An 11,640-nucleotide genomic window follows, 5' to 3' on the forward strand; every position below is an offset into this window, starting at 1 on the left:
AGTGCCATAGCTCATTTGGACAGTACAGAAGGAGGTGGGGCTACTCCCACAGGCAGAACTGACAGTTCTGTCGCTGCACTTGTTCATGGGACCCAGGAGAATTTGAAGGATGTAATGTCTATTGGTTCCTCTACCAGTACTGAAGGTGAGGCCATGCTGGAATTCAAGAAGCAAGAACTGCTGTTTAGGCAGAAGGAGCCTGAATTTAACATGACCAAACTGAAGATAGAGCAGGCAGAAAAACAGAAAGACAGGGATCACCAGTTGGAACTGGCCAAGTTGCGGGTTGCCAATGGATCAAAGGGTCCTGGACATGGGTCTGGGGCCTCCTCTCATCCAAGGTTTCCTAAGGATCTACTCAGTGTGTATGAGGAAAAGAATGACATTATGGACTGGCTGAACATTTGAGTATGCCTGTGAAGTTCAACAAGTTGACAATGCTGATAAAATTGCCTGGTTACTTAGCAGATTGCCCCATTCTGGCTGCAGTGCAATTATGGAAATGTCCAAAGCTGAGAGAGCAGATTTTGCAATGTTGAAGCAAACTCTCATCTTAAAGTTTGGAAAGACTCCTGCCCAATACTTAAAAAGATTCAGAGAGTACAAAAAGAAAGAAGGTGGTACTTGGGTATCTTATGTAACTGAATTCTTAAAGAACTTGACTGGCTGGGTTGAAGGTTATAAGGTCTCGACCTTTGAAGGTATGATATGTCTTGTCATGCTGGAACACATTTTTGCATCTTCTTCCCCTGAGCTTAAGCAGCATTTGGCAGATTCAAAGGAGATAGATCCTAAGATGCTTGCCATAGCAGCAGACTTGTGGGTGTCACATAGAGTGTCCCATAAAGACAAGACTCATCCTGGTAAGCAGGGGGAAGGGAAAAATTCCAAAGATAAGGAGGGTTGAGAAACTGATAAAACATCCTCCCATAAGGGCCACAAAATTAAAAATAAGGGTAAGACACAAGAGAACTCACAGGGTAGTGGAGGTCAGCCTCCAAAACATAACTCTGGTTATAGTAAGCCTCCCTATGTAAACAGACCCAGTGGATCTTGTTTTGCTTGTGGAGCAACTGACCATGTGAAGGGGCATCCCAGATGTAAGGTTAAAACCTTGGGGGTCCACTCTGCTAATCTGGCCTACTCCTCCTATGAGGAAGAAGAGATTATAGGGGCATCCTTCTCCTCAGAGTCCTTCCCCAGTGAGATAGAAGCTGAGGTAGTTTTAGTTTCCCTGGGTTCCTGGGAGCTTAAGTCTCAGAGGCGGTTCCTAGTGATAGTTTAGACAGTCAAAGTTTCGAATGCCAAAAGTTCCAACACAAAAGTGCCGGAAAAAAAGTTTTGATTTCTTTTTATTTTTATTTTTTATGGGGGGTCCCCCCTTCCCTTTTTAAAACACTTATTTTATAATACGAAATTAAAATAAACCCTTTAATATAAAAAAAGTACATGCAAAACTTTTTTTTCGGCACCTTTGTTTTGGAACTATTGACATTCGAAACTATTGTTTCAAAACTTTGACTGGACACCCTTAGAGGCTTATGCTAGGATCCCAGATAATAAAAAGCACTACTTTAAAGACAGTGTGCTGATCAATGGAGTAGATACTCCAGCTCTTAGGCATAGTGGGTGTAGTCGAACTGTAGTGGATTCTACCTTGGTAGACCCAGAGGAAGTTGCCAGAGCTCCTCTGTTGCCCACTAAATTGGCTCATGGCCAACCTCTCATGTTCCCAGTAATACCTGTAAATCTTACTATAAATGGTACATCAGTCAGGATTACAGTGAGCATACAGAGGAGTGTCCCAGGAAAGGTCTTGCTGGGAATTGATCTCAGAGCTTTAGGGCTTGTGGGACATACAGCTGAAAGACCCTGCACAAGGTCTCAAACAAGGGCAGCACTGGCCAAGAACAAAGCTCTGCCCCAGCCAAAGGGGAGACCCAAGGCTAAAGGAGTAAGGAAATAAAAAAGAGGGAAAGAGAATATTCCCCCTAACTCACCTACCACTGAGGTGGAGGTAGTTGGTCAATCACCAGGACCTGACGAGGAGGTGGTGATATCTGAAGTCTTTGACCCCAATGACCATCCTGAACTAAAAGATGTGTTAGTAGAAGGTGGTCCTGACAGGGAAGAATTTAGTAAGGGCCAACGTGAATGCCCATCTATGGAAGGCCTAAGGAGACAGGCCTGCTCCCAGCTTGAGGGTGAACCTCCTGGGAAGCACAGGATTTATTGGGAAGGTGGGCTCCTGTATACTGAGCCTACAGAGTCTACAGAAGGAGACCATAGGAGGTTGGTGGTTCCCCTTGTCGTAAGACCCTTCCTCCTGGCGCATGAAGTGCCCCTTGCTGGTCACCTTGGAATCAAGTGAACCAAGCAAAGGTTATCCATGCACTTCTACTGGCCCAAGATGGGGGTGCAAGTAGAAAGTCACTGCAGGTGTTGTGCCTCCTGCCAGTTATCTGGTAAGAGTGGCTCAACAATCCAAGCTCCATTGGTACCACTCCCAGTTGTGGGAGTACCATTTCAGAGGGTAGGGATCGACATTGTTGGTCCCCTTGACCCTCAAACATCATCGGGTAATAGGTTTATCCTGGTGCTGGTCGACTATGCCAAATAGTATCCTGAGGCCATCCCATTGAAAACTGTAACTGCCAAGTCAGTTGCCAAAGCTTTGCTTTGCATATTTACTAGGGTTGGCTTCCCTAAAGAAGTTGTGTCTGGGAGAGGCAGCAACTCTATGTCCAAGTATATGCAGGCCATGTGGAAGGAATGTGGGTTCACCTATACATTTTCCTCTGCATATCATCCACAGACCAATGTCCTAGTGGTAAGGTTTAACATGACCTTGAAAAGCATGATTGGGGCTCTGGAAGAACCCCAAAGAAGAACATGGGATCTTCTGTTACCATGCTTACTGTTTGCCTACAGAGAGGTACCACAAGAGGGTATTGGCTTCAGGCCCTTTGAACTTCTGTTTGGTCACCCTGTAAGGGGACCCTTGACCACAGTCAAGGAGGGATGGGAGATGCCCACTACCCCCATAACTACCAACGTAGTGGACTATGTGCTAGGGCTCAGAAAAAAGATGGTACTCCTGATGGGTCTGGCTAGTGAAATGTTGAAGGCAGGGCAAGCTCTGGTGAAACACTGGTATGACCAGAAGGCTTCCCTCATCAATGTCACACCTGGTCAGTAAGTCCTGATCATGAATCCTATAAGGCCTGGGGCTTTACAGGACAAGTGGTCAGGCCCTTGCACAGTGGTGGAGTCACTGGGTGAGGTCAACTATTTGGTGGACCTTGGAAGGCCTGGACAGGCTCCAAAAGTCTTCCATGTAAATAGACTGAAGGCTTTCATCCCAAGAGTTGAAATCGCTGCACTGCTACTGGCTTCAGATGTTGAGGAGGAGGAGTCAGAACCTCTCCCTGACCTGTTCCAAAGCAGTCCTTCAGACAGCCCCATTGAGGGTGTCCGAGTGGCCCCTCACCTGACCTCTGATCAACAGGCTGAGGTTTAAAGTTTGCTTAGGCAATTTTCCCCCTTGTTTCCACAGTCCCCTGGTTTGACACCTTGGTGCAAACATAACATAGACACAGGAGACAGTGTACCTACCAAAGGTAGGGGATACAGAATGTCAGACGAAATAAGGTCTTACATAAAGACAGAGGTCAACAAAATGTTGGCTCTTGGGGAGATTGAACCCTCCAGTAGTCCTTGGTCCAGCTCAGTGGTTTTGGTTCCAAAGGCAGGTACTTCTGAATTGAGGTTCTGTGTGGACTACAGGGCTCTGAATGCTTTCACCAAGACAGATGCACATCCCTTGCCTAGAACAGATGAGCTGGTGGATACTTTGTGTGCCTCCAAGTACCTCAGCACGTTTGACCTCACTGCAGGCTATTGGAAAATAGCCCTTGCAGAACATGCCAAGGAGAAGACATCTTTCTCAACTCCAGAGGGTCTTACCAGTTCAGGGTAATGCCTTTTGGGTTGAAGAATGCACCTGCCACTTTCCAGAGGCTTGTGAATCATGTGTTGGATGGGTTGGATGAATTCAGTCTTGTATATCTGGATGATATAGCAGTTTTCAGTGCCACCTGGGAAGACCATGTGAAACGCCTGGGGATTGTGTTACAGGCTCTTCAGAAGGCCTACTTGACTATAAAGGCCAGTAAGTGCCAGATTGGACAAGGATCGGTGGTCTACCTTGGACATAAAGTAGGTGGAGGGAGGATACAGCCTCTACCCAGTAAAGTACAGGCAGTACAAGACTGGCCTACCACCACTACACAGACCCAAGTGAGAGCCTTTTTGGGACTCACTGGGTACTACAGAAATTTAATGGAAGACTAGGGTACCATAGTTGCCCCTCTGACTGCTCTCACTACTCCAAAGAAACCCAAGAAGGTAACTTGGACTGAAGAATGTGAGAAGGCCTTCAATGTCTTAAAGGACTCCTTGTGCCAGGCCACTGTTCTCAGGGCCCCTGACTACCAAAGACCTTTTATTGTGCAGACAGATGCCTCAGACACTGGGATAGGAGCTGTACTATCACAAGTAGATGAGAAGGGTAAGAAACACCCTATTGGCTTCATTATTCACCAGCTTAAGGACAGAGAGCTCAGATGGTCCACAGTAGAGAAAGATTATTTCTCTGTTGTGTGGGCCCTAAGGAAGCTGAGGCCCTGCCTCTATAGGACCCACTTCACTGTGCAAACTGACCACAAGCCCTTAAAGTGGCTAAAGAACATGAAAGGAGAGAATCCAAAGTTTCTTAGGTGGTCCATAAGTCTGCAAGGCTTTGACTTCACTATTGAGCATAGGCCAGGTGTCCAACATAGCAATGCTGATGGGTTGTCCAGAATGTTTAACCGACCTGAACAAGAAACTCATCCAGGGGTGGTTTAGTTCCCCCTGTCCTTAGTCTGGGAGGTGCGAGTGTTAGGAAAGATTTGATATGTGTATGTAATTTTCCCTCCATGTGTCAACCCCCAAACATTTTGCTGCTGTTTAGACACCATTGACTGACTTTGTCAGAGAAGCTCAGCCTTCAGCTGCACTCCTCTGGGCTTTCGCTCACTTTTTATAGGGAAACTGACATTCCCTTAAGACAGTCAGTACTGGGAGACTTTGTTTCCCTTAGTCCTTTCCTCATGTTGCAACTTTTGTGCAACATGTAACAAGTGTGCAATGTATCTTACCATACAGCACACTTGGGTCTATAGTCATTTCCAAAGGCCCTAGATACTCTCGCTGGACTTTGTATGAACTATGCAGATGGGTCATGGACAGGACTGGTGGCAGCTATCGTTTCGCATTATTTTTAACCTTTTCCTGCCATGGTAATCCGTTAACCGCGTTTGGCACAAAAAGGTGGCCTGGCTCCAAAATGGCCATGCCACAAGGTTCTTTGTCCTGTCCTTTGGCCATCTTGCCCCTTCACCTTCCCCAGGTCGAGTCAACCCGGGCCAGTCCTTATTTGGTCATGCACTTTCTCGCGAATCCCAATGCTTTTGCGGGCTTCTGCATGCCTTGTGTGTGTGGCAGAGATACGAGAGGGTTGAGTCAAAGGCTTCCCAAGCCAATAGCTTGGTAGGAGGTTACTGGAACCTTGCAAAAAGAGCTAGATTATTACTAGCTCAGAACACAAAAGATCACCGTAGAGGAACAATACAATGTAAATTTATTTAACAGAAAGACATTTTTGAGTTTTTTGTGCCACTATGTGGCATATATGCATACAATAGATCTGCATTATAGTGGGTTAGTAAAACGTAGTGACAGTCTATTTTCTGTGTTGTTTACTTTCACAACACATTAACTTTGTCAAACTTTAACACATTAACTTTGCAACTACGAAGCTGAGTCGAGGAACCGCTGGTGACCCTCTGGAAGGTTTGGCACCCTGAGCCCGCTGTCGTCCCGTGGGACCCCTCTGCATCTGATCGTCCTAGAAGGTCTGTGAAGACGCTTCAACCCATTGGAATAGTGGGACCAACTATTCTCTTCACCTTCACCAAAACCTGCAAGTAAGCTTTCTCGGAAGTGTCCCTGGGCCAACCAGTGGGCTGACAAGCTTACGCAGGACCTTTGCTCTGTCTCCGCCATCGTTTTGAGGAGGTCCTCGAAACTTGGAGTACTGGTAGCACTCTGTCCTTGGCACCCTCACACCGAATTTCGTACAATTGGCATTCCCAGGTCTGAAGTGAGACAAGTGCGCCCGGACCGGATTAAACACGATTACCGTGTTGCCCTGCTCCAGCAACATCCTTTGCAAGTCCACTGCATTTGTGACGCTTTTGCCCCTGAAGCCTGCTGCAGTGAAGCTGTGGTGATTCATCCACCCAGAGTGGAGAAATCGCCACTGTACCGTTTGGGAATCCCTGCTGGATCTCAGGAACTAAAATGTGCCAAGACGTCCTTTTTGCTGCATTCGAATCTGCAACCGAATTGGAGTAACCTGCCGAAGTTCGGGCCTCCTTTCATCAGGGACCAGTGAGTAATCAATACCCCAACTGGTGGCCCCTAACGCAAGAGCCCATTTTTATGAATGAGTGGCCCCTGGGGGCCCCTCTCATGTCCACTGCTATTGTGAAATAGTGACTCCATCCCGAACTCTCGAACTGCCTCTGCCTTCAAGTGGAGGTCCTTCTTGAATAGTGGGAACTTATTCTTCATCGCCTTATCCACCTTCCAGAGCTGCCAAACACCCTTGAAGAGACCCTGTTTTGCCCATTGGAACAACTGTATGCACTGGCACTACATGTACTATTGAGCACAAGGCTGCACTCTTCTTAGGGCTTGGACTGCCACTTAGTTAGGTGAATAACTGATGTTGAACTGGGCCTAAAGATTGACTGCACTGCCTATTTCCTTCGCATCTAGGTTGTCGACATATCTTGTGCAGTCACCCTTTTAGAGCCCCCTGGTCTTGTATATATATATATTGTATTGAGTGTGATGTGTTGGTTTACTTAGTGTTACTGTGATTCTTTGCTATGGTCTATGTTACAAAGGCCTTGTAATAAATGTGTCTATATTTTTAATATAACACCTGTCTGGAGTAATTTGTAAGTGTACTTGCTCTGTGTACTCATTGAGGTCCTTCAGTCACCCTCACCCCTCCTGAGACTTAGTCTTGACCACCTGCCATAGCTACCCTGATTGGTCTGGCTTGTCCAGAGGTTACCCTGTTGCAAGAAACTAGGTTGGCCTTCTGAACCTCTGCCCCTCCTGGTCAGAGTTCGGCAATCCTTTTAAACACAAATTTGCCACTGGAACCTTCCCTTCCCCAATCTTACAAACTGTCCTTGAAAACGTGGAACTGCCACGAAATACAATTTGAGAAAAGAGAAAAACAAAACAGCAATGGCATTCACATAATTGCGAAAATACATGCATGTTTAAAAATAAACAACACCTAATGTGAAATGTTCTACTCAGCCACGGCAGCTCCTCATTTAACTTACATATTTACCTAGAATATTGGTGAGTGATGTTTCACTTCAGTTTACCATGGACATCTTCATCAGTCTTTCCTGTGACTTCACCCAGTGTTGCTCGTATAAGGACTGCCTCAGACCAGACGGCCTGCCAGCTCCTTGTCTCCAGCCAGCTCCCTCAGTGCCCGAATACGTGTGACCTGCTGCGCCCACTCCAAGCCCTTTTTAATAGATCTACCTGTCAATAAAGGGAAATCCTACCCCTTGACCAGATCATTTAACTGAAACCACATGATTTCATTGTTGGAGAGAAAGAAGATACATCTCTTCTTCAATTCCTGCTCACACAATGGCCTTTTGGGAGAACGGAGCTTCGCATTTGTCAGCTTACACAGCGCAAATATTCAGCCTGCACGTTTTATTTTCCAATTTTAGAAAGCACCATGCATTTTCCAAAACTGTTTCCAGGTTATTTCCACATAGATTAATTTGCACTAAATGTTATTAAGGGACATGTTACTGGGATTGGATTAGTATGTTAGTATATTAGTAATAGGTGAAGTGCAACTCAGACAATTGAAATAGCCTCCTGAAATAATGTGAAGTTTTAAGCATGTGCATTATGCATTGACAATCATGTGCCTTGTGCATTTCGGTCTGAGACTCACATTCTTGAGTCCAAAATGAGTTACAGCCCCTAATCCCCTATTACAGTTCAATCTCACGCTACCATGTGTTTGCTAAAACGACAAGCTACATGTGCATGCAGAAAGGATGAGCTACATGTGCATTCAGAGCCCCCGAATCTTACACTACCATTGCGCTACATAAGTTCAACTTCTAGGTAAAAGTAAGAGGAGGACTACGACAAGGGCCAGCGCCGCGACATAAGGGTACCATGTATAGCTTGAAAGTGCAGGAACATAAGCGGGGGCTGCAGGTACCCATAGGGCGAGTACAGTGGCGCTGAAGCAGTACAATATTAGTACAGGACAATAAGTACAGGACACCAACAGTTTGTTTGTTTGTTTGTTTATTCATTTATATGGCGCCCCACCAAACCCGAATGTAACAGGGTGCAGGCATTACATGTAGGCGTAAGGCTTAGGTTACATGGATTACAGTTACAATGGTGCAGTTACAGTATTGGGGTACAGGTAGTTAATGCAAGGAGAGCATTATAAGATTACAATTATATAGGAGTTACAGTAATTACAGATACATAAGTTGCGTCAACAGTGGTTGGTACCCCCCCTTTTCCCACCTAAGTTCCCGTTTTCTTGTCCTCCCCTTTCCTTTAGCCAAATTACAAAAAGGGGACTACCTGGGGAACCAAAAGGCAAGTTAGGATCTGACACCATGGTGCCCAAAGGACCCAGGTGTCACTCTGCAGAACAAGAAAGGAAGTGTGGCATAGGAGGATGGGGGTAACACACGCATATGCAATGTTTTTGGCGCCAGCCAGCAAGGACAGCAAGGCCCCCGCAAACGAATGGCCTAAGGCCACAAACATCGAATAAAAGAAGCCCTGCCAGCAAGGCTCTCCAATTTGCACATCACTCTGAACGGAGTGAAAAGGAGACGTTCAGCGAGCACAAATGACTCACCAGGCCCACCCACCTGTAAAAATAAGAATGAAAAAAAAGGAAAGCTGAACACAAAAAAGAATGACAGTACCACGAACATTGTCACACAGTCATGGGAAAAGAAGGGAGCACAGGCCAGGGGTACACCCACTGGCCCTCGTGCGCACAAGGACTTTTTCATTTGTTTTATTAGTCAATAAAATCAATGGCCTTTTATTGCCAACATGACCTACAATGTGTCGGTAGTCTTTTGACAAACAACAAGGTTGGGAATAGGGGGCAATAACACAAGAGCCCAGGGTGCCATTGCTGCTCCTCAGCTTATAGGGTAAGTGCATAGGCCTGGGACAACATTCAATGGACTCATACATATGTTCATTGCAGGAACAAGGTCTTCAAAGTAGAGTCTGCAGACACCAGCACTGCAGTGTCAATTTCCACAATAGTCAAAGTACATAAGATACCTTTCTGGTGCATATGGTGTACCACATCTTCAGCATCTTCATCCACCCTGCCCCCTTGCAAGCACACCATCAAAGGTGCCAACTGCCATTGATGCTAGATTGGGGGGTATGTAAGGGTAAGGCGGGTTCCATAGGCCAATGCATGTGTTATTGCACACCAATATGTAACAATGCGCTTATATGTTTGAACGTGTAGTGCACTTACAGATGTGTCTCACAACTGTTTACCTGCAACTATTTGTAATATTTGTATTTAGTGTTTTTTTTATCCAGTACGCTTTTTCCCCCAATGACTCAATTTCATAATACCTCATATTACAAACACTTTATACCCCCCACTACATTACAGACAATGGGCCTCATTCCGAGTACGGCGCTAACCAATGGCGCTATTAACGCCTTGGTTGACGCCGTACCCGGACCGGCAGCGCCTTGGTGGATGGCGGAATTACCGCCCCATTCCAAGGTTGGCGGGGCGGTAATTCCCCATTCACCAAGGCTCTTCCCCATTCCCAAATGAGCCCCCATAGGGCTCAATGGGAATGCGGAAGATGCAAATAACGGTGACCGTTCATTACGGTCACCGTTATTGGCTTGGAGGCCCCTTTGCGCCCTCGACTTTAACACCTGCTCAAAGCAGGCGTTAAGGGCGAGGGCGCAGAGGGAACTCGGCGTATGGCGGTAAGGGATTACCGACACCGGTCTCGTTACCGGTGGCCGCTATCCCTTACCGCCATACTCGGAATGAGGCCCAATGACTTTACACATATTGTTACTATGATAATTTTGGCCTTATCCCCTCCTACATTACCTATAATTACAAAACACAAACTACTACTGTAGTCATTGTGCCCAGTGCACATATACTGGGGTCAAGGCTTGCGGCCATGCCCCCCAGAATCTAGCCATTGACCACAACACAATTAACTGCATAACAAGCACATATCATACACAGTGAACTAATGAAACTCACCCCCACACACCTGCAATCAAAATTACGTCTGTAAGATGTTCTTGGACACCACAGGATTGCCTGTGGCTGTTTGTGGATATTGGAGAAGAAACACGCCCGTTTTTTTGGTATCCAACATGGCGGGCGTCTCCAAAAATCTGAAGCACCTTACGCTCTTCACCATTCAAACAACGACTGTGTCTAATGTCCATGAACATCACGTCCTCCCCTCGACCAATTGGGCACCCATCCACAGTCCAAAGAGGGAAGTCAGTTCGCAGACCAAACCCAAATTTCACATATTCTTTTTGGCCTACTTTTCGGTCATTTAAAAAAAAACTACTGGATGGATTTAACACCGAATTTACAAAAGCACACTTTCGGGACCAAGCCGCAAATTGGGTGAAAATCCGTCCAGCGGTTTGGGCTGTAGACGTGAGCAAATATTATTTTCCATTGCATCTATGCGAGAAACCACACATTTTGGGCACGCCCCTATAACTTGCCCCCCTGCCCCCTTGATAAAACCTCACCAAACTGTGCAGGATCTGACGGGGCCATCTACTCTTTTTGAAAAATGTTGTAGGGATTCGTCTGGGGAGGGTTATAAGCCAACCAAAAAGTGCTCTTCCTTTGGGTTGAGCAACTTAACCATAACTACAGGGCCGCTACCGCAGGCCCTGTAATATGTAGATATGAATTGTGGACTGGAACACTCCACCTTACTAATGGTGGCCGTATGTTATATTACTTGACACATTCAATTCCCTTGTGGCCTTGCTGCCGGTACAGTGATTGCTAAGAAAGCAATTAAAGAAATACCTAGTGAGGTTATATTCTCAAACCCACTGTCTTTGTATTAGCAAGCAATCAGTGGTTTTTTTCGCCACACAAGGCACACCCCACACTCACATTTAAGTGGCCTAGAAATTCACTGCTTCACTGCTCTGGGAGCTTCACCCAGTTATTAGAATAATTAGCAGGAACTCTATCAAGGAGAAGCACCTGTGAAGCAAGGACATCATTTCACTAAGATGCCAGGGGTAGCGAAAGTGACATCACACGACGTTTGACCTCTGATGACATCACAGGAAGTGATGTCGTTTGACCCCACCACAAACTGATATTGCGTGAAGCAATGGAACACGACCTTTCACCCCTTGACAAAACAGGAAGTGGCATCACATACCATTGTT

Source organism: Ambystoma mexicanum, chromosome 13 (assembly GCF_040938575.1).
Source record: "Ambystoma mexicanum isolate Mex_15411 chromosome 13, UKY_AmexF1_1, whole genome shotgun sequence".
Classification (NCBI taxonomy): Eukaryota; Metazoa; Chordata; class Amphibia; order Caudata; family Ambystomatidae; genus Ambystoma; species Ambystoma mexicanum.